Below are 25,284 nucleotides of genomic sequence, written 5' to 3'. Positions count from 1 at the left end.
TATGTTTGTGAAGGTGACTGTTTGCCTTTAGCAAATGTTTATTCTTATTTGTCTTTCTAGCCTGCTTAATGAGCATCGCCTCTCAACTTTTGGCTTCTGCAGCTCAGATACTTATTCTCAGAGTACTGCTTTCATGTAAAAAAAAAAAAGTCTATAATTACAACTATAGCTATAGAAACCATGACTATATGTACAGTAAAAATAAGCTTAAAAGCTTAAATGAATATTTCTCACAAGGATTATAAGAGTGTGTGATGGTATTTTACTTGGTTTCAGTTTCAACTTTGTGCATGTGAGATATACTTTGCTAGTAAGTTCTACCAAACTATCTTTTTTTTTTCAAAATACCAATTCAGAATCTTAAATCTTTTCTCTTTCCTAAAAATAATAGTAATTACTGACTTGATGGACAACAGTTGATTGTCACACCCTAATAATGACATTTATGGAATTGATTACTTTCTTAAGAAGTCAATTAAGAAATGAAGTCAAAAATAGAAATATTCTGGCCAGAAATATGTCTCCCTGCTTATTTTTTCCCTAAGGGCATTAGATTAATATGTCTAATTCAACCAAAGTTGGATGTTTGAGACTGGGAACTTCACAAACCTTGATGGGGGGAAAAAAACTGCAAAAATTACAGCCAATAGGCAACACTAATCATGGATGCTACTCTTTTAAAGTTTATCTGAGATCTAAGCTTCTTAAGGTGGTATGAAGTATTTTCAAAACATTTCAAATATTTCAAAAGATCATCCAAAAAGAAAAAAAAAATAGGTATAGCTTCATATTTGAAACAGCAGTGCCACCTTGTGACAATCTATCTTAGCATAATTCGGCTCCTTATTTCCTTATTCTCAATCAACTCATATTAAGATACGAAGAGAAAAATAATGCACTTTGATTTCTTTGGGACACTTTAAAATCACTTATTAAAAGGGAAATGTCAATTTTCCTTTATTTATTAACCATCAGACTAACAATCGTCAAAATTTTTAAGCAACCACTATATTTAAAGTATTTTCCTAGGCTTTATAAAAATTTATAAAAGAAGTAGTCCTTGCTCACTGTTCTTGAGAAAGACATAATCAAATAGAAAGACTGACAAAACCAGGCTCAAGAAACAAACATTTGGCAAATAAATTAAATAGCAAAGGATGGCACTTTTCAGAGTACTTCAAACCAGGAAGGCATCCTGGAGAAGAGAGAAAATTTCTGTTCCCACAATTCTTTGTTTAGAATGAAACAAATACTGTAAGAGATGCTACTCAGGAAGGAAATTATCTTTACTTTAGCTCATGTTTTTGTTTTGCTCTATATTCCTACTCCATTTTTCCAGAGGTAAAAGATGTAAAATTTTTAATTTAAATTAAAAATGCAAAAAGGACCAATACAGAGAAATTCTTTTTGTGGTGGAGGCTTACACTAATGGGCACTTTAAAAACTTTCTAATGTTTTTCAGTGCTTTTTTTTTTCCAGATAGGAAAGAGGGAGTTCTTTTAATCTACTGAATAATTAAATTATTATATAATATGATCTATAAGGAACTGGAAACTAGAATGAGTTTTAGTGCATATGGCTTAATCTGAATCAACAATTAGTATTAAATGCCTAGTAGAGGACAAAAGAAGTAACAAGTGCATTTATCGTCCTGGTGTGCAAGTTACTTTGACAAAATTCTAGCTAATAACAAGAGAAATTTCACATTTCCCTGCCCTAAAATCCAACTCCATTACTCTCCTACTGGTGGGGAGAGGCTAGACTGTTAGCTGGACTACAGAGCCCTAATTCTGGAACACTAAAGAGAGAGGGAAAGGAAGCAAGACAAAGAAAACTATGGCTAGCTCTTATCATCCTCACCCCAGTCAACAGCATTGTAATTTAATCCCTTTCTACAATATCTAATTTGGTAACCAAAACAGCAATCAGCAAGAGTAAAAGTACAGGAAAATTGGTCAAAAAACTTTTTTTCTTCAAATTTTAAGCTTCTTGAAAACTGAGCATCTTTCTGTTTGCTATGAGCCCATGAAGGCTTAACAATAATAAATATTCATTGGATCAAATTTTTTCTTTCATCAATGCTCTTAATTCTATTTCAAAATTTTTGGAGTCCTTTTATTGCATTGGCAATATGAAATTTAGCTATGAACCCTAAAGATAACTGGGTTGTATCCTCTAATTCTTTTATAGCAAATAGAAATTTTTCAAACTTTCAGTTGTCTTATAATTCATGTCTAATTATAATTTTAAAATAATCTAAAAGGACATTTCCCCCACTAAAGACTGCTAAATATAACACCTTTTCTAAATCCACTGATACTTTAACACAGAAAATTAAAGAGTTTTTCAGAAAACACAGATTTTCACAGAAAAATGTGATTCAGTGGGAATGAGAGAGATTAAAGAAGAAATTCCTCATTACATAGATTGTGAGAAACCAGAAAAATTTTCCCCTATGTTGATGAGCCACTTTCCCTCTTGATAATAAAAGACATTTATGAGGAAGAAGCAGAAAATATATATATATATCAACTGCGAAGACAGTAAGAATGAATATGAAGGGTGAAGAATTAGGGTTGTTTAGAATCATTTCAATTTGGATTTCCCTGTAATTTATTTGGCTGTCTTTTTAATTGGTTTTCACTTATGAAAGCGAAATATTTAATATTTAGCTCTATTTTGTCAATATGAAAATTCACATGTAAAAAGACAATGTATAAAATGCAAAAGATTAAGGCTAAAATAAAATAAAACCAAAGCTTATTTTTAATGTGTTTTAAGGAAAGAATGAGGGAAATATTTACTTAGCAGTTCAAAATTACCAAAGATTTTAGATTTCTATTTCAAAATTTATCCATGAGCAATCAGATTTGTCACATGTAATCTTTATATATATTTTTGAGGGTGAAAGTCATACCAAATGTAGCAACAGAAAGTAAGAGAAAAAATCGGACAAAAATAATACAACCATGTTCTTTAGTCTTGAGTATTTTTTCTTGTGTGAGTACTTAAACATAAAATATTTATGGCATCATATATATTACCTATGATTGGGTTACATAATATATCCAATGTAAGATTAAAGTAAATCAACTTAAAATTAATAATTCTGGACATGTTTATAATGCTAAATAACAGTATAAAATAGTATATAATAATGATGATAGCAAAAATAGCTTTTAATTATTAAATAGTTATTTTTCCATGAATAATGGGATGATATGAATTGAAATTGGCTAAGTAAATGATGAGTCTGAGTCTCATATGTGTCTAAATTACATCCATGCTGGAATCTGTCTGGTTAAATCAGTGCTCTCTTTACACATTGCTGACAATCTGCTCTGTCACCTAAAGGGATCCTGTTATGAAATAAAATCCAAAGATTATCTTATCTTCTGCTTTTTGTTATTTTTGCATGTCAATATAACTTTAACTAGCTAAAAATCGTAAATATTCACTACCAGCTTAACCCCTAGGATACATTAATGAAATTATATTTTAGATGCATGGCTGCATATTAAATACCTTTTAAATTAAAAGTAGTCATTCATAAACTCCCTACATCTTCTGCCAGAAAATGAAAGCCATTTTCTAAGTAATATAGCAAAGATATTGATAAATAACGATTAGTATGTAAATTTTAAAAGTGAGAATTCAGTGGGAAAGCCTGTGAATGTGTGTATATGTTTATACTTATATAAATATAATGTATGTATATGGACTATGAATTTACAAATTAAAGGGAGAAATGGTGAGGGTAAATTATTTAGAGAAAATACTTTTCTTTGGAAGGTAGCAATGACGTGGAGGGAGGCATGACTGACCAAAGGAAGAGAATAAATTGATGTTCTTTGTAAGAATCCATATTTTTCAATATGGGCAAAAAGCCTGTGCACCCTTCACTAGATTTACCAATTTTAGGAATTAGGTAACAAATTCTTACTTAAAATTTAAGAAATTAAGCAATAATTTTAACCTAAACATTGACTATTGTTTTGTTAGTTGCAATATTAAATAAAACCCTCTGTCAACCATTTTACAGATCCTCATATGAATTGTCCAAATCTTACTCTGTTTTACTTTATATATTTTAAGAATGCTAAGTTCAGTGCTAAAGGTTGAGAAGAGTATCACAAAAGTTGTTAAAATTTCACCTCTTGTTTGCCCACTGCATATCGCACTTCAGATCACCCTTCTTATCCATTCATTTATTCATCTATTTATTCCTTTAATTTGACAAATAATTACAAAGCACTTACGACTTATAAGACAAAGTACCTAGGTTTGAATGGTGCATCCAATTTACTAGGAAGCCAAACCTAAACAACCAATTACACACTAATTATTTACTACTGTAAAGAGAGAAGGGAAGCGGGGATGGGGTGGGAGGGAGAGAACGAGAAAAACAAGTTCTGCAGAGAGAGAAGCAAGTATGAAGATCCTGATCTGGAAAAATGATGTCCTTTTAAAGTAAACAAGTGAAAGCCAATGGGATTGAAACATAAAAATTGACAGTGTGTGTCATGAAATGAAAAATAATCCGGTCAAGATTATAAACAGCTTTATAGTTGTGCTCTGGGTTTGTGTCTTTACCCTAACAGCAAAGGGAAGAGTTTCAAGCCGTGAATGATATGGCAAATTTGCATTTTTGAAACACATTAATCAATCAAGTCTTAATAAAGACAGCAGGCATCCACTACTTAATCATTAGACTGAAAAGTGAACATCAATGTATGGATAGACACCGACTTAAAAGTCTCTACCTGACACTAACTCAAGATAACATTAGTTAGAACTGTGTAACTCCAGGTTGTATGTGCATAGAACTAAAATGAAATGTCTGGCTCCCATTTTCATGTTTTCCACATTTGTAAGAACAAGATTAGAGGAGAAAGAAATGGCTTTTGGTTTTCCCTGCCCTCCCTCACCCTCGCAGTGAATAGCTGAAAGTCTGGCTCCCCGGGCCTGCCTTGTGATGACAGGAGGCTCTTGTGGCTCTTGGCCTCCAGAGAGTTTCTTCTGGGAAGCTCACACACTTCTGGTGAGCAGCCTCCAGCAAGTCTCTTCTTCATTTCAGGGTGGGATGGGGACAGGAGGCGTATGTCTGCAGCAACTGCACCATCTCCACAGAGGAATGAACCTCAGCTTTGAGAGAGGGAGTAAACAGGGAGGGGTATCCTTAAATTTGGAGTTTCTTCACTGCCCAAATTTCTCTCTAACTAGGAGAGGCAGCAGCAGCCTTGTGCAGTTGTTAACCCATTACACTCAGAGCTTACTTTTACTCTGTTCAGTAGTTAACCACTTTTTATCTGGTTAACTATTCTTTATGTTAAATTTAACCTGTTGAAATTTCTTGTATAGTTACTGTCTCCTGACTAGAGCCTAAAGGATATGAGCGCAAAACATAACAAAAACAATAAACAGTCATGGTTTGGAAGACATTTAAAAGTTGGAAAATACAGAGGAAAAAAAGCATTAATACTAACAAGTAGAATTGTAGCAGGTTATTTTTAACTTAAAAATTTCTCTTTTCCTGTATATATACACACACACACATATATTATATTAATTATATTATATATTTAATCATCTGTTTCCTGCTTATTATAAAGTTATTTTTCCAAAGTCATACATTCTTTGAATCTGTGCTTTTTAATGACTGCATAGTGGGTCACTAGAAAGGTAGATTTCAATTTATTTAATCCACTTTCTCTTGTTCTTTGAAATTTGGTCTGCTTTCAAGTCTCTTAACCTTTAAAGTGATACTTTAAGAAATAACATACATATCTTTACAGTTATACTAACTTATGCTTAGATAATTATTTTTCTCTTATCTATTTCAGTTTGGTAAAGGGTGTTTTAATGATTAATGTGCAGTTTTATATGAGAAAAGGAACTTCATACACTCTGATACCTATTTTTAGTATGGGATTACACCAAATATTTTTTGTTAATTTTATAACCTGAGATATCTAAAATATTATAAAATCTGGTGATTCTAGAATAAGAAATGGCATTCATCAAACTAGTGCCTAAGATGTTACTCTGTAGCTAATGGAGTTGCTTCTGTTATAGCTTTTCAGTAGTTTTTGTTTTGTTTTGTTGATGTTTGAGCTTTGTCTTTGCTTTCATTTTATATCCAATCTCCCCTATGGCTCACCACCTACATCCCATAGTCACCCAGAAATGGGAAGCCAACATCTATCCATTCTGCATCTTCTGCCGCACTCCATTTAGATCTACCTTCCTAGGCTCTTTGTTTCCTTTTAACTTTTTCAAGCTATAATTTCCTTATCTGAAAAACAAGAGTTTGGGGCTAACAAGATGATAGCCAACATATCTTCCTGCTCTAATGGCCTATGATTTTAGATTCTGCCCTCCCACTGCAATCAATTTCTTACCAAATTAAACATGAAATCATCTAAAATTCAATAGGTAATACTGAAACCTCTAATTGATCTCTCTGCTACTTATAAAAAATATCTGGCTCTGAAATAAAAAATTCAACCCTGAAAACTCAACACTTTCTTTTTAATTACATTTTATCTGTAACAAATAGTTCCTCTAATTTTTCCTTTTTGTGTGTGTGCAGAGGGTTTATTTGAATGTATCAAATGCTCAAATCTAGATTAGCATCCTATATCTAGGCAAGCAACTTCCTTCTACGCTAACCACTAACTTGTCCAGGTAATAGCAAAAAGTAATTTTGAAAGTCATATTTAGTATAATTGGATATATTCACAGTACAGCCATAAATCTCTTAAAGTGGTTATAAACCATGCAAAACTACTTCCTTATAATAGTTTGTTGAGCATTTAAATGGAAATCAGAGAACTCAACCTATCTATTTCAATTCAGCTAGCGATTTTGCAAGGCTTAAAAATCTAAATGCCACAGCACAGTGAAAACACAAACTATCAAAAATGTATACAATTAAATTAAAATCTATAAAAACTACTTTTTTTCAAACACATAATCTCCTTCTAAACATACATTTCTTTTACAAAATGATGTATACTCAATAATGTCCATATTATGCATATAATCTTCAAATTACTTTAATGTTCTGATTCAATTTAAGGTTTAGATTTCTAAACATGGTTATTTAAAATTATTTACCTTCCCCATATGATTCTCAGGAGGTTTCTAGTTGCACCACTCTACAGATACTACCAGGATCACCAGTGGCAAGTAACCAGTTGTCTGTCCAACATTTCTGCCCCTGTATGTTTCCTATGATTCTTTTTCCTTACTTTAGTTCTTTTGTGTTTGTTACACTGAGTCCTAGTTCTGACCTCCATAGCTATTTCTTATCACCTTTATAACTCCTTTTTCCAATCTCTCACTTTTTTCATTCCCTTTTCTTCTCTTCCTTTCTTCCCATTCCTCTCTTTGCACTCTGTAAGTAAAACTCCACAGAAGGCCTCAACTACCACTTGTGTATGAAAAATCCAAAATACACACACACAGCAAAGATTCTGATGAGGGGTTAATATCCAAAATATATAAGGAACCCTTACAACTCAGTAGCAAAAATACATATGACCCAATTAAAAAATGGGCAAAGGACCCAAATAGACATTTTTCAAAAAAAAAAGACATACAAATGGCCCATTGGTATATGAGAAGGTGTTCAGCATCACTCATCATTAGGGAAATGCAAATCAATCAAAATCATAATGAGATATCACTTCATACCTATTAGAATATCTATCACCAAAAAGACAAGAGATAACAAATATTCACAAGGATGTGGAGAAAAGGGGACCCTTGTACACTATGTTATATGTAAATTGGTACCACCATTATGGAAAACACTATGGAAGTTCCTCAGAAAATTAAAAATAGAACTACCATTTGATTCAGCAATCCCACTTCTGGGTATATATCTGAAAGAAATAAAGTCAGTATCTTGAATTGATATCTGCACTCTTATGTTCATTGCAGCATTACTTCCTATAGCTAAGATACAGAAACAATCTAAGTGTCCCTCAGTGGATGAATGGATAGAGAAAACATGGTATATCTATATATGATGAAATACTATTACGTTATTAAAAAAGAAATACTGCCATTTGTAATGACATGATTGAAACTGAAGGACATTATACTAACTGAAATAAGCCATGCAAACAGAAAGAAAGAAAGAAAGAAAGAAAGAAAGAAAGAAAGAAAGAAAGAAAGAAAGAAAGAAAGAAAGAAAGAGAAGAAGGAGAGAAGGAGAGAAGGAGAGAAGGAGAGAAGGAGAGAAGGAGAGAAAGAGAGAAAGAGAGAAAGAGAGAAAGAGAGGAAGGGAGGAAGGGAGGAAGGGAGGAAGGGAGGAAGGGAGGAAGGAAGGAAAAGAAACAGAGTAGAATGGTGGTTGCCAGGGCCTGGGGGTGGTGGGGGAAACGATAAAGTGTTGGTTATAGGGTACACACTTTCAGTTATAAAATGAATAAATTCTGGGGCTGTAATGTACAACATGGTGGCTATACTTAAAATTATACTGTATACTTGAAATTTGCTAAGCGTGTAAATCTTAAACATTTTTTACCATACACACACAAGAGTTAACTATATGAGGTAACAGACCTGTTAAATAACTTAATTTTAGTAATTATTCCTTTGTTTAAGGATCAACACATTCTACTCTCTTCCATGTACCCAACGTTTTTCTATTCCTGGCTTAGTTTGAGAGTGGTGATTTAATTCAAGATGCAGTGGGGTCCAAAGCCTTAGTTCACATGATCCTGGACAGGCCTCCAAAATGTGGTCCAGATGTCATCTAGGGCATGCCTGCCCTGTGACAGCTGGATGAGACTTGATAAAATTCCCAACTCCACTTACTTTGGAAATTCAAAACTGTCAAGATTTCTGTTGATGGAAGAAATGAGTTTATGTCCCCATGGTCATCTCACAATGTTCCACTGGCTTTTCTGACTCTTTCCTCTTCAGTCCCTAATTTTATGTCCTTTCCAAGAAAACAAAATCTCCTTCTTTCTAGTACAGACCTAGAGGACCGTATTTACTCTTGAAGTCTTGTCTGAGAATTTCACGTTCTATCTTTTCAAGATATCTTCTTAAAGAGGAGCATTTTATCCATGAGAGAATTCAGGTGCCAGATGCTGGAATAATATAACTTCTAATAACTGTCTTATTACTCAACTTCTATGATTTGGGAATTTATTTCTTAGCTGTAAAGTAGACTCCATGGAAGGCAGGCCCTTTCAAGCACTTTAAATACCATCTTGCCCAGTATCCTAGACATGGAGAGGAAAATGTCTTTCCCAAGATCACACTACTAGTTAGCATCAGAGCCACACTGTAACTAGAGCCTCTGAATTCTTATTCCAGTGTCCTTTCACTCCACACTGCATTGATATTCCAAATAAATGCAATCATCATTTAGGCAACTTACTGAAAAATTTTTTTCCATTTAATCAGTAGTAAAGATTCAAATTATTTAACAAAATTTTAAACTTACATTGTCCTTTGAATATTGAGATTGATAGTAACTACTCATGGACCAGATATTCTTTGTGAGTTTACACTAGGAAAGTGATTATGTACACTTACAATTTATTACTCTTTCAAATTGTAGTTCAAAATGCCACATAGTAATACAATTGTTAAATTAATCAGTGCTGTTAAGTCAGTTTTTATTTACTTACATTTTAATTCACTATAGGCAAATTTAATTTTATAAAATAAAAAAACATACAGATTTTTAAGTAGAGGGAAAACATCAAAGAGATTAAATTGGCTTGTATCTACTCAATTTGTAAAAATACATTATTTACTTATTCTTTCTCATCAAGATAAGGTTTTATTAAAATAATAACTATTATTTGTTGCACATTCATTGTGACAGTCACTGTGCCCTATATATTACCCCATTTCTGTAACTTCTCTGTAAGTTAGCTGCTATTTACAACTATTAGCTAGGGGCACTAAGATGCAGAAAAGTGAATTATCCATAGACATACAACAAATTAGCAGGTATTGAATTCAAGCCTAAATCTGTCTCACCCTAAAACCTACACTTCTCCAGGTGTAGAAATTGATTCTTTATTTGTAATCATCAATATTCTTATACTATTCATTTAAATCTATTTGTATGCAGGTTATTTTTCAGAGGTTGCATGTTGGAATCTAATGAGGAACCACATATTTTTTCAGTTACTCACTCATCAATTAATTCAACAAATATTTATTTAAAGCCTGTCTTGTGTCAGATAGCATGTTAGGTGCTAAAGATTTAACGTATGGTTAGATGTAAATAGGCATCAATAATTATAAAGAAATTCCCTCCTTTTAACACTTTATGAGCTTTCCTCAAATTACATATTTAATAAAATACATAACTTAAAATACTCTTAATGCAATAATAAAATTTGAAAACATTTTTCTAAGCTGTCTGAGGTACTTTCCCCCTTGGTATCCTTGCTGGCTCCTCATTTAAACTTTTTTCCTCCAAAATCTCTGGAATAATGAGAATGCAGCCTTGCCTGACCTATAAATGGACTCACCTTCCCAATTATATTGAACATATTTTCTTAGTTTTTTTGACTGTCCCTAACATACTGGTTCATACTTGCACAGTATTCATCTTTAAGCAACAAAATCTAGGACAGGGGTGACAGGAAGACTCACCCTAATTGGCACTATGTCAGCATTTTTCTAGGTACCATGTAATGATGGCCTTGGCTGCAATAGAAGTGTGGGCATACCTGACCTGGCAGCAGGTGAAGCATTCACATAGCACAGATGATTTCTCTATCAACAGCAAATATTCCCAGCATAAATCTTTTTTTCTCAAAATGAAGGTGCCATTTAAAAAGGTTAAAACATGTATTAAAAAACAGATTTGACTAATAATCTAACAAGGATGAGCTAAATGATATAAACTTGTTCCAAATTCTTTGAATTTGAATATTCAAAATCTAGTAGAACTTCAGGTAATCTGGTGAAAGATAGAAGATCGAGAGCAACAGACACCTTCATGGACTTTCTTCAATTTGTGCCTAAATTAGGAGATTTCAGAGAAACCCTTGGTTTGAGGAATGGTCTAGGACCGACACCAGGGACTCCATACTGGCCTGTGCACTCCTTCTATTTCAAAGACAAAATGATATAAATTATTACATGAGACATGTGAGGATCATAAAATCCGTATGAGGATAATTCTAACATACCTTGAAATATTAGCATCACCGTTTTACGGTGTATATGGATAGAGAACACTTGTCTTACATCTCTTCCTGATGGCCCACTATATTCACCCTCACTGCCTCTAACTCTGTCATAGGCCACTACTTATGCTCTTGCTTGTCATCTTCCAGAATTCTTTCAAAGAACGATGCTCCTCCCACTCAACTGGTAGGAAAAGGGACTGGCAGTGCGTGTATTCTCTTGCTCTCAATCTTTATCCCCCCCTGTATATGTCAATCATTACTGAAAGTTGGGAGAGATTAGAGTCAAACATAGGAGAAGAGAAATTCAAGACAGTGAGCTTGATTTTCCCCATAGTCCGAAAAAAAAAAAAAAATAACACGGAACAGGTAGACCCTTAATACAAAATTTCTGCTTGGATCCAGCTCATTCCTATTAAGCCCATCTTCAAATCTACACTTCTCCAGGAGTGCCTATTTCTTCAAAGTGCCATAGTACAGATCTATAACATTCATCAGTAAAATCCAACTCTGCCTGCCACACTGGTCAAGCTGTACAACACATGTTTTCCCTTATCTCCAACGTGAAGTGGGGCACAGATTCCCCAGGGTTTCCCAAAGTCTGTTTTGCAGTGTGGGGAGACTACAGCAGGACTGCCTACGTTTTTAACCTGGGATGGATCACACAATAGGCAAATTAGTTTACGCTTATGACTTCAGAGAAGCTGAAGTAGGAAAAAAAGAAAAAAAAACATTTTGGAAAAAAATTGTATTTATATATTCAAAAAGAAAAACGCTGAAATATAACACAAAACTCAGAACTTTGTTAGAATTTATAGATAATTTGGTATTTCATTTGTTTCTTTAAAAAAATATTATTACAGAGGAATGTGAGTTCAAAATAGTTTCAGTGGTTAGTGATTCTGAAAGGTTGAATCTAGCATTGGCTCTGGCACTCTAATTCAAGTGACTTTTGATATTTAGAAATGGACATGAAATAAAAAATAAGGTTTCTTCTATTTTTTCTAGGTTATATCTGTTATGAAAATCTGTCTCTATCTCTTTGTCTTTCTTCCTCTCTATCTTGTAGATAGTAAGTACTAATTTCCAAATTTAGAAGATTACAATTTAGCACTATAATACATCCCTCACACATGCACATTTTCTGTTTCCCATCGTCCCAATATGGTTTAATTAATTAAATCCAAATTTATTGTTTTCAGTATTATGTCTATGTAAACATTTTTCATTCTGAGCCAAATACTATGACAGCATTTCATGGCTTTTCTTAGACAAGAGATTTTACTTTTCCAAAAGTTAATTTTTTATCTATTTTTATTTGCTTGGCATTCTTTAAATAACTATTTATATCTTCTCTAACTTCCAACAGCCCTCTAAACAGCTTTTCAATCAAATTATTCATGTGGTCAAACCTTTCAGATAATATATCAACTTTATTTTATTTTTCTGAAGAGGTATTTCTCACAAATCCCACTAATGAAGTGATCTCATATTTACTGTTTTATCTCTAGCCTACTGGAACCCTACTGTCCCTGGCCTTTATTGTTATTACATTGAGAATTCTTTTATCCTGTCTTCTGTATTGGATTTTCTCTACTCAGAAACCCTATTTTCCTCTTTCTGGGTTTAATTACTCATTTTTGTGAGAAAAAAAAAAAAAGTGCCTAGGAGTTAGATGTTTTCAGGTTTTTGCATGTGATAAATATCTATTCTCCCCCACAAATCATGGCTGATGGTATGGCTGTCTACGAAATTCTAAGTTGGAAATCATTTTCCTCAGGATTTTAAAGGCATTGCTCTACTGTGCTCAGGCTTTCAAGGTCACCATTAATAAGTTTTCTTAAATAGCTCACATGAATTTAGCACTTCCTATGTACCAAGTTTTGTATTAGCCTATTTATTCTATAACATTAAGAAAAGTAATATTATCCCTAATGACAGATGAGGAAACCGAGGTCCAAAGAAATTAAGTAGCTTGTCTCAGGTTACTTAGCAAATAAATTGTGTAGTCAAAATCTGAATCCAAACTCTATGGATTGTCTTATACTGACACACTGGTGCTAATCTTATTTTGATCCACCATATGCGAACTAGTCATTCTCTTTCTCTGGAAGTTTTTAGCATCACTGTTTCCCACCCCCCCCCCCCTTTAATTCTCTGAAATATTACAATATGCATTGCTCTCAATATTTCCATTTTTAATCTATATACTCATATTCTTGAGCTCATAATTGCCTCTTTCCTGTTTTCTTCAAAATCTTTATAATTAGATGTTGAAATTACTGAAATAACCCTCTAATTTTAAAATCTATTCTATTTTATTTTCTGTCTCTTGCCTTTTTCTTCTATTTCCTGGAAGATTTCCTCAATTTTCCATTCCAACTCTTCTATTGAATTTTTATTGCAGTTAGCACATTTTAATTTCAGTAATCCTACTCACATGTATAAATATATTTTCATTACTTTTCTGTGCCCTAAAACATTCTAGAATTTTCTTTATAGAATCAACTCACACTTTTGTTAGGTTATTTCTTAGGTACCTTACAGTTTTGCTGTTATTGTAAATTATATTTTTTTAATTACTGTTTCCAGTTATGTTTGGTGGTTTTTAAGAATGCCATGGATTTTTGTATTGCTGTCTTTTATTTAGCTTTATTTTCTTTGTTTATAATCATTTAGCATTATCCATATGTAGTTTCCTTTTTGATTATTAATCATTTTATTAGTAGTAGATCTCTTAATCCAGCTAAAGCTTTGTGTGGATGTTAGTTAGGATTTGGTGGCCATGTGAGTCGGGACGGCTTCATTTTGTATAAATTGTTCCAGAACACTTTTTCATCAACCCTTCTGTGTCTGCTCTAAGGTAACTTATTTTCTTTGTAGTACTTTCACCTCTTTCTCAATATCTTTTCAGAATGAGCAGAGAATCTGCATGGCTTATTATAAAGCTTTTTATGTTATAGCATTCTTTGTGGTATTATGAGAGTGTATTTTATTCCCCCAAGTTAACACATAGAATTTCATTAACAAATCAGACACCAGTGAATCAGAGATCCTATTCCAGCATCAGCCTTTTATAATAATTTCAAGATGCAATCAATCAAGATGTTCAGACAAAACAGAGAAAGGCATGAGACATCAGCAGCAGCTCCTCAGGTCCCAGTCGTCCTGCATTGGACAGTAGTCACTGGCTCAGAATGATAGACCAGGTTTCTAAATAACGTTGTGGGGTTACCTCACACAACAGGAGCATTTGAGGTATAAAACATTTCCATCTTTTATCTCAGAGAATTGTATAACATAAAATATCCACCATGCTTCATAGATCCCAGGTTCTTTTTATGATAGGCAATGCTCAGCCAGGAACACTCTATAAAGGGCATTTCAGAGATGAAGTTTCTCCCTCCTAGCATGTATCAGTAGTTCCTTTCCCCAGAAATCCACTTGGCAAGGAGCTTAGACCAGGTCACCTACCTTCTGTTCTTTCTCACAGGGCATCTAACAGTCAAGAGGGTGATTAGATTAGATTGAGGTTAATTGCTTTAATTACTTCTTTACACCACTTAAAGGATTCTGTACAACAGTTATCAAGCTGATCATCAAATATATTCCTTGCTACTACTTGAAAATCCTACTAACTTCTGGAAAAAATGGGTTTTCTTTGTGGCCTTCTTGGTCTCACACTATGGAATAGGGTTTGTGTTTATTTCCAAGGCTCACCACATTCTGGTAGCTCACTGTTCAGATAAGATCTTTCAGGTCAGAGACCACCATACTTCTAAGAAGTCTGGCTGTGCACAAAATCTGTCGGTACTATTTCCTCCATAGTTGAGTCCAGATTCCACTCTATTGGAATTTTTATGCTGGTCCTTATAGTTCACTATTTAGGCTGGAAATCTCATAGTTTTATTAGAGATGAAGGGGATTTTGTTTTCCTATAGTTTCTGTTCTTGTTTTTTCTCTTTTCACTGAGGAGGAAGTTGGAGTGGAAATAACTTTACTCTGTAATCTTCAAAAGAAAATGAAATATTTTTAAAGAACTTCTACTTCTATAATTAAATTTTCTGTGATTTGAAGAAATTTCCTAAAATAAGATTTGCTTTAAACTCATGTGTGTCTGATTTTTCTGTGAAAGAATTATTTTTAAAATTTTAGAATTAACAAAGACCCTATAAACATTGAAAATACGCAAAAAGCTTTTGAAAAGCAAATGGTTACATTTTGTAGTAATTGTTTTGGATTTTGAAAGCATATAATTGATATTGAAAAATATAAGAGTAAATAAAGGAAAAACAGAACTAAACTTTAGATTCACTTTCAACTATTTTAAATCAGTATCTATAGCATCAAATGTTATCTGCAGCAAAAAGGAATTTAATTAATTTCATGAATACACTGAAAATATTGTATTCTACTGTATCTTCTTCTTTTTTCAGTCATTTATATTTTGAATTAACAACAGAATCAGATGCAAAATTCTCTGATGATAAAGGGAGTTACTGGCCAGTTCCACTAAATAATAGGTCCTCCAGAGAAAGGCCATACCTTATCTCTTTACCTCTCATACCTAGCATTTTATCTTTCTGGTGGTAGTCACTCCTCAAGTGATGTGCATTTTACTATCAATAATGTGATAAAAATGTTTAAATAATATTATTTTATTATCATTTTTCTAATTAATTAGTATATGTCAATTAAAATATTAGCATTTTTTCATAACCACCATCTCATTTATTTCCAAGGAATCTAAAGATTCTTTTCAATGAGTCAAAAGAAAACAAACTATTCTCTAGTAGAAAGGGAACAGAAAATTTTCAACAAAATAACACTTGTCCAAAAAAAAGATATATCTCAGTCAAATTAAATTACAAAGAGTATTGACATTGATAGAATACAAGTTCCTAAGATAGAATTGTGCAGAATTCCTAAAGTAACATCCAATTCTTATAATATGTAGCACAAAGAAACAGAGATTCCATTTTCCATGTCGTTGCATCTGCCAAAGCAATCTTTTTTAAGCAAAGTCCAACATCCCTCTTCAATTCAGTATGACATTTTATTCTGAGGTTAACAGTTATTAATAATACCTGCAACCATAGAATATCAGCTACATCAAGACAGTAAGTGTAGAAGGTGATTCTCTGATTTCTGTTCCATCACAGGACCCAAATCTGACCAGATGTAAGATCTTTAAACTTAACCAGTCTACACTGCAGTATCTGAGCAAGCCTCTCAATGACAGTGTTGTACCTTAACATTTTTCCTGACTTAGTTTTCTCTCTCACAGGATCTCATATCAACAAAATTTGAGAACTATACATTGTATCATTGAAAGCAATGTCACTGTGAAAGACTTTGGGTTCAAATAAGATAAAGTAATTTATTAAATGCTAATAATGATCACAGTACTGAGGCAAAGCATATTTTAAAATATAAGCATTGATGCATTTACATTGTATTGCTAACCTTATAAATACATTAGGGTAACTAAATGAAACAACAGGTGAATTCTCAGTAGAATTATTTATATGTAGATAGGGTAGGGGACTTGGAGCAAAAAGTCACTTGGTGCCAAAGTGAGTCCAGATAGTCAAAGAAGGAAGCAAATAATAGATCTAATGATTGAAATAATTCTAACACCTCCCTAATTTCTAACAGTGAGTGATGGAACCATTAATTCTGAAGTGTTTCTGCTTGCCTATAGGGTATACCCCATTCTATTTTAGTGTTTAATCTGTAGTGATGTATTTGTTGTTCTAAGAATAAGATGAGATAAATGGAGTTGTCTCTTAGAATTCAGCCTGTAATTTTAATGCCCATAAAAATCCATGAGTGCAGTCAGAAACATTTTGTGGTGGAATTCTCAACATGACCTGAAGCTGTAATAATAAGAATTTAACCAATAAAGAAAGACTGAAAGGGGCAAGGAATCTCTCTTTCCCAAGGAATCAAGAAATCTTGAAGAAAGAACTCATTAAGAAAGAAAGGCAAAACTTGATCAAAAGGTTAAGAGAAAGGAGTGATTCTGAGTACTGTAATGCCTCTATCTCTCAGATGGTTTTTGATCATGTTCCCATAGATTGATTGCTAAAGGCTGGAGAAGGAAACTATGCACATAAACTGAAATTCATTGTGATGCATTTGAATTACAAGGTAACACTGATTTAAGACTTAGACAACATATTGTTGCAGGAAAGAGATTCTTCCCAAACAAAACAAGACTTCTTGGCACGTCAGAGCTCTATTGGTGACTTTGACATGGAAATGTAGCTTCCACAGCGAAGCCTCTTCACAAGGAGAATCCGCATCAGCAGGGGTGGGGCTCTCGGTCTGTATTAGTCAAAAGTCAGTTTCACATGGTAGCTTAACTGGCGTCAAAGAAGTCACATTATAAAGGAGGAAAATGTCAGGTGACAAAAGGTTCTGAAGAATGCAGTCATGTACGACATATGGCATCAAGTCTTCCAGAGAGAGAATTTGGCCGCACTTAGGCTAACAGTTTGCTTATTCTTATGCTCGCCCTTAAAACGGTCAGCTGACCTGCCTGACCGGTTGCTACTCACAGTTCCAGGCCCACTGTAAAACTAAAGCTATTGATCTTACTGTTTCTACTTTATTCCAGTAATTGAAAGTAATAATCAGCTTGGGCTCTGAGTCCTTCTCCAAGGAGAAGGTCACAGGACTGTAACCTTACAAAATAGCCTGAATTACCAAGAAGACCACACCTTGAGTGCTTACAAGATAAAGAGATCTAACTGCTCACCTCTATAGAATTGGCCACCTGGAGGCATCATGTTGCCCTTCCATGTCTTCTAATGAGAAAATGATTCTGCTGCTTGTTATCAATGCTTTATTGTTTGAGCTAAGGCTGTATAACCACCCCACTCCATCCCTGAGGTGGGTTCACAGTTTTGAGGGCACTAGCCTGCTGTGAGTCCCCTTTGCCCACCAAAGCAATAAAATTGCCTCTTTTCTTCTAAGCTCCAAGACCTTGTCTCTGGGTTATTTGGCTCGCCAGGGACAGGGCCGATATTTCGGCAACACTTTGAAGACAAGCCGTAAATGCCACTGTAAACAGGTGTAGTCAGAGTCTGAGACATACAATGAAACCTGTGAATCTTGGGACACATTTTCACTGAGACTATGACATATATATAATATGACTGTATTACAAAGGACATACCTTGAGCTGCCACTGATTGAAGAAAATGGATCAGACATGACCTCAACTCACAGCCTGAAGTCAAGCCCAGGTAAACTTTACAACATGAAGTAGAGCTGTCCCAAATAACCTGCAGACTGGGGAGCAAGCAAAAGAAGTATTTGTTGTTTTAAGCTCCTGAATTCTGAGGTTCTTGATTATGCAGCATCAGTTGAAAACTAAATATTAAACTTTTTACACTACTTGTAAGTCGCATTCCACTTATTTTCAACATAATATATTGTACAAAAGTGGTATTGTTAAAAATAGTAAGAAAATTTTGACATATAACATCATATTTTTGACATAAAACATTTCCTAATACCCATCAAAACAATTTAACTTTTAAATTTATCAAAAACATTTCCCATATAAGGTATTGAAATTAAAAACAAAAAATACAGTGTTCTAAAGATTTCTTCCTGGACTTGTTTAAATGCAACATATCATGCCCCTGTAGATGCTTTCAAGGTGTCTTGGATAAGGAGGGAGAAGGTGAGGCAAGCAGTCCATCCCCCCACCATCCCACTGCAACTCCAAACAGAGAAGCTTCATTACCAGATTTTTACACATTGATAATTCTACGTAAGGTTTCGATTTGAAAAGGGGCAGGGGAAGGGCTTTTTTCTGCTAAGTTTAAAAACTAAGTTTGTAACCTATTTGACCCACAGTCTTCTTACCTAGAAAATTACAAATTTTCCCCTTACTGCTAAAAGAAATTTATTTATATACATTCTAATTAAATCCAAATATAAATAGCTAAAAATAATAATTATGCTAAATGATACATCATAGAGGAAATACTCCTTTTCTCCACAGCATAAATAATCATATTATAAAAAAAAAATAAGTGATTTTCCTATCATGCCTTTAACCATACCTTTACTAGAATATGTTCCACGTTAAAAACTGTCAATTTAAAAACTTATAGCTCCTTGGGAAAGGTACTCTTGAGAGAGGAAATGAAACATTCTATTTTTTGCACTCAAAAGCGTCTAAAACTGTGGGATGTATACATTACTGCTAAGTAGAAAATAAACATCCATGCAAATTTTCAGCTGATGTGTAAGTAGCAGTGATTATGATAGATTCTGACATTCAGAGCATTCTTTAACATTAAGTGAAAAATGACACAGCAGGCAGTGACTGTCACTTGGTGATTAGAAGACTACTCAGAGTCTCCTTACATATCCTACCCCCTCATTATGATATTACTACCACTGCAGTCACACCTCTGAGTTGACATTGTCTCCAGGATATTTTTTAAATAATTATTTAAATTTAATTCAGTTAATATAAACTATATTAAACCACTAACATCTACTAAATTTTGAGGTCGTAAGAAGGGATAAATTTGATTTTCTTTGAAGACTCATTTCCCCTTCTCTTTTGGTAGCTTACTCAGAAGCTGACTACACAGGTCTGAGTGAGCTCAACGGAAGAACAGGTAATACTGGAGGCTGGACTCCAGAAGCCATCTTTTCTAACAAAGCCACTTATTTGCTGTTCCCTCCCCACATTTATGTGACATTGTGCGGACAGGGGTCTCTGCTGCTGAAGCATTTTCTGTGGTCACCCAGTCCAGATGTGCTTAGCCAAAACATCACTCGCTGTTTAACAGTGAAATCTCTGGAGCATTAAAAATGTTTGTAACATTCCCCAGCAAACCCTCTTTTACATTTACTTTAATGAAATTAGTATCTCCTTTGAATGACAAACATGTTACTTTTTGAGATTAGTTAACAAAAAGAAAGAGGGAGAGACACCTCCAAGCCTGAAAACTAAGAATTTTTCCATATATTAACTTTAAAATTAAACCTCTATAAAACGAAACTGTATTTTACAGAAAATGTCCTCCTACTCAGAACAATTTCTACTTAGATATTAGTCCTTCATATTTTTCCTCCCTTTTGGGCTTTTTTTATTTTTTAATAAATACAAATTTCTTCTTCTTTCATTGATTTGATAACTTTAGAATAAAAGAAAGTACTTTATACCAAATAATGCTTTTCCTTCTCAAATGAAAACTTTTAAACTTTATTCTCATTGAAGGAGAATTTTACTGGACATAAATCTCTATTTTAATTTTTTAAATGTATCAATATTCATTATGATATGGGAAAATATTTTATAGCTGGACTTTCTTCTACAAAGCCAGTACTGTTACTAAAACCACCAGTTCCTGGCAGATAGGGGGACTTTATGTAATTTTATAGTACCCTCAAGGTGTCGTCCCTGGACTGACAGTTAAGTCAAGGGATAGTTCTATTATTTTCATCCCCAATGATATAAAAATAGTAAGCAGGAAGAACGCTGTCACTCAAAATCAATTATTTCAGCACATGACAATGGAAGCCTGGAGTGAGGACTGACAAATACAGGTTTATGCAAATCTGAAACATTCAAAGATTGGCAGACCTCTGTGCTAGTGGACTACAGAAGAATTTAGTTTCATTTAAACTACACAGCTGGGGGCTGGTGGGAGGAGGTAAGCAAATTGTAAAGGTAATGTACGCTAAAACCTAATAATTTAATTCTTTATTACTATCCCTATAGTAACTAACATATGATTATCTTGCACAGACAGTGATATCCTTTATACCCAGAAATGCCATTTCTGGTATCAGTATATCAAACTTAATAGGAAAGTCTTGACAGGAAATGTATTTTTCTATCGTTAATCTCATTCAACCTTTCCAACCCGTTTTTCCACTAGTATTCCTTAAGTCTCCTTCGACAGCCTCACTAATCAACTGATCTATTCACCACCACACAGTCTTTTTCATTCCTTTGTGCCTTTGTAATATCTTTTCTTCTTCCTGGAATACTCCTTCCTCTTTCCTCTCCCTTGCAAATCCTCCTTATCTGTATCAAGAACATTCTTTTCCATAAAGCTTTCTCAGACCATTTCAAAACACGCATAATCTCGCTCCTTTGAACTCAAACAACCTAGTATCCATACTTTATTATGCATAATATATTTTTCTCTATTTGTATTAATGTATCATATAGGTATATTTTGCTTTCCCAACTATACTCATACTTAAACATAGGTAACATGTTTCAAAGTACCTAAAAGAGTGCTGTGCATTTAATAAGTATGTGTTGGATTGATTGATATGAGCTTTCATTGTAACATATAGAATTTACATCATCTATAGATCTTATGACCTAGAACTGAACTAGAAATACTAAACTCAAGACAGATTTTTGTCAGATAACTTTTAACTAATGACACACAGACTGAATATGGCAAGATTTCAAATTAGAGTTGAATGTTATTTTCTGCTTCAATTCCAATGTTTTGTGATTTTCTTTCTTCTTCGAGTTAGATTTTAGGAGAATATCAGGTTGCCAGACCTCAGCATTAAGAATAACAAACATCTTTACTGAGGAGATTAAATATGTATTTATCCAGAAATAATGATTAATATATTATATACAATTTATCATAATACATTAGACTAATAATGTAGATATTATTTTCATTTTATAGGTGAAGAAACTGAGGTTCAAGAGTTATTTCAAAAAATGTCCATTAATTGAATGGATTATGAAAATACAATCATTTTATGACAAAAAAGACCTTTAAAAGTATTAAAAAAAAAAAAGAGTTGGTTTGTGCAGATTTGCAATTATAGGGAAATAATAGATATCACCTTTTATTCTAGTGTTAGTGGTGCTTTTTGTACCTAAACCCTTTCAACACACCTATTTCTTCCGAAAAACAAGTGGCTCTTAGCCACACTTCTCTTTTTTTCCCCCCAGAGGTTATGTTCAAGGACAAAAAGAGCAAACAGACTGTGTATTTGCCCATCTGTACAATTTCATGTGAAAGACCTTCAGAGGTCTTTTAATATATCACTTTCCCTTCTGTTTGTTTTTTTTTTTAATTATTGTTTTTATTGGCGCTCTTAAATTATTCCTTCTAAAATTTATAACTTTCTGCAGCACACTATAATTTGCATCTGATAAATCTATATTTTTTCCTTTATCTCTAGAATTTTTAGGAGACTTGCAAAGGGAAACAAGAAAAATTGAATTAAATCACTTAATGAAATTAGCCCTGAGTTAAGACTCTGAAATTGTTTCCAGTCACTTTCAAATTGGAAGAAGGAATTTGTTTTGATATATCCATAAGAACTAAACGAGAATGTTCTAAAAATTTTGGTTTAAATAAAGATTTTTTTCTCACCTTTGCAAAAACCATCTTATTTATCTCTTTATACCACAGAAAGCGATCTCATTAGAGATTTGGTCTATTGAACATAAATGTCTTTTTAGAAGCTTTTATCATATGTTGGTCCAGCATCTAGGTGTGCTTTATTTGGAAGGTGAAAAATTAATAATAATTATTATAATCATAATATTGAGACTACTCTGCAAAGGCATGAGCTAATGTCCCAATCATTCTCTGTGATCAGTCATATTCTATAATAATGTTTGTTGGTTCAGTTTTGAGTTACAAATAAAAGTCTAATCATAAATAATGATTTTTCAACACAAATAGTTACCTTCCATGAGAAGAGAAGTAACTCAGTATTCACAGGCAGGATTACTTCTATAGATAAAAAGAAACATCAAAGGAAGAAACTGTTGACAAGTTATTTCATATGAGAAAAGTATTAGAAAGTACTATGAGCAGCATAAAAATATATTTCAAATTTATTATACCTAGACCATGTGGCATCATTTTGCCTGTCTTAAGAAATTTTGGTTGGTATACTAGGGGTATAGCTTACTAAAAAGCTGACTGCTCTTACGGCTTAAAAATCCTCAAAACAGGATGGAGTTTAGCCAAGGTGCTTGACTTCCCCATGATTTTTTTTTTCTAGTTTTATTGAGGAATAACTGACAAATAAACTGTATGCATTTAGAGTGTACAATGTGATGATTTGATATACATAAACACTATGAAATGATTTCCAAAATTAAGTTAGTTAACACATCCGTCACCTCACATCGTCAACTATTTTTTTTTTTTTGTAAGATCTAGTCTAAGCAAATTTTAAGTATACAATACCATATTATTAACTACAGCCACCTCACTGTAATAGATCCTTGGGACTTACTCATCTTAAAACTGAAGTTTTGTACCCTGTGTCTTACATCTATCCATTTCCCCACCCCTCTGGCCCTGACAACTACTATTTCTACTCTCTTGTTTTTATGAGTTCAACTCTTGTTAATTTAGATACCACATATAACTAATACCACACAATATTTGTCTTTCTCTGTCTGGCTTATTTCACCTAGAAAATGACATTCAAGTTTATATATAACATTATCTTTATCCCTTCACTGCTGACAGAAATTTAGGTTGTTTCCATGTTTTGGCTATTGTGAGTAATACTGCAACGAACAGGAGGGTGCAGATATTAATTCAAGATACTGAGTTCATTTCTTTCTAATATATACCCAGGAGTGGGGTTGTTGGGTCCTATGGTAGTTCTACTTTTAATTTTTTGAGGAAACTCCATACTGTTTTCAGTAATAGTTATACTAATTTACAATCCTACCAACAGTATACCTTTTCCACATCGTTGCCAACATTCGTTATCTCTTGTCTTTTTGATGAGAGACGTCCTAACAGGTGCAAGGTGCTATCTTGTGGTTTTGATTTGCATTTCCCTGACGATGAGTGATGCTGAGCGTCATTTCATGTACCTAGGGACCATTTGTATGTCTTCTTTGAAAAATCCATTCAGGTCCTTTGCCCACTTTAAAATCAGGTTATTTGGGGGTTTTTGCTACTGAGTTGTAAGAGTTCCTTATGTATTTTGAACATTAGCCCGTATCAGATACATGGTTTGCAAATATTTTCTCCCATTCCATTGGATGCATCTTTTTTTATTATTATTTTATTGACTGCTTTTTTGTGGTGCAGAAGCTTTTCAGTTTGATGTCATCCCACTTGTTTTTTTTTTTTTTTTTTTTTTGTCTGTGTTTTTGGTATCATATACATGAAATCATTGCTAAGACCAATATCATGAAAATTTTTCCTGTTTTCTTCTAGTTTTGTGGTATCAGGTTCTACATTTAAGTCTTCAAATTCATTTGAAATACATCTTTTCAGTGCTGTAAGACAGGGGTCCAGTTTCATTCTTTTGCATGTAGATATCCAGATTTCCCAGCACCATTCTTTATTCAGTTTTATTAGGTAAAATTGATACAATTTTACTGTACACAAACAATATCTTGCATGTAAATACATATATACAATAGAGGGTACATATTTTTTTAAATTTACATATATGTACTGTTCACTGTTTCTAAGAACAGTTTAGAACTTTAGCTTTTTAAAATTATATAATTATCAAAGGAATAAAGTCAATCACAAAATAAGAATCAACAGAATACAGTAATCCAATCATAAAGGACAGTCAAATGTGCTTACATATATGCAAATAATCAGTCATCTAAGTTATACATAATAAATACTTCATTTGTGTTTTCTTTTAGATTCTGCATATAAACAGTATCATATACCATTTTTCTTTCTCTTTTTGGCTTACTTCACTTAGAATGATGATCTCCAGGTCCATCCATGTTGCTGCAAATGGCATTATTTTATTCTTTTTTTAAGGCTGAGTAGTATTCCAACCATTTCTTAAAGAGATTATCCTTTCCCCATTGATTGGTATTGGCATCCTTGTCAAAGATCATTTGATCATATATGTGAGGGTTTATTTCTGGGCTCTTTATTCTGCTCTGTTGGTCCACATGCCTATTTTTATGCCAATATGATAGTATTCTGATTACTATAGTTCTGAAACTCAGTTTGAAATAAGGAAGCATGATGCCTCCAGCTTTGTTTGTCTTTCTCAAGACTGCTTTGGATATTCAAGGTCTTTTATCATTCTGTATGAATTTTAAAATTTTTTATTTCTGTAAAAAATGCCATTGGAA

General features: G+C 33.3%; 1 long non-coding RNA gene across 1 annotated transcript in view; it reads right to left on the bottom strand.

Moving 5' to 3' along the window:
• LOC105085615 (uncharacterized) overlaps positions 1-22,979 on the bottom strand; it is a 259,455-nt gene extending 236,476 nt beyond the window's left edge. Inside the window, exons 1-2 of the long non-coding RNA XR_010382210.1 lie at positions 22,890-22,979; positions 18,358-18,473 (exon numbers count right to left, since the gene is read on the bottom strand). This is a non-coding gene — a long non-coding RNA (uncharacterized LOC105085615). The remainder of the gene's footprint in view (positions 1-18,357; positions 18,474-22,889) is intronic.
• Between the last annotated feature and the right edge of the window lie 2,305 nt (positions 22,980-25,284).

This window comes from Camelus dromedarius, chromosome 9 (assembly GCF_036321535.1).
Source record: "Camelus dromedarius isolate mCamDro1 chromosome 9, mCamDro1.pat, whole genome shotgun sequence".
Taxonomy (NCBI): Eukaryota; Metazoa; Chordata; class Mammalia; order Artiodactyla; family Camelidae; genus Camelus; species Camelus dromedarius.
The sequence above is the reverse complement of the archived record's forward strand: the minus strand, read 5'-3'. Positions and strand labels throughout refer to the sequence as shown.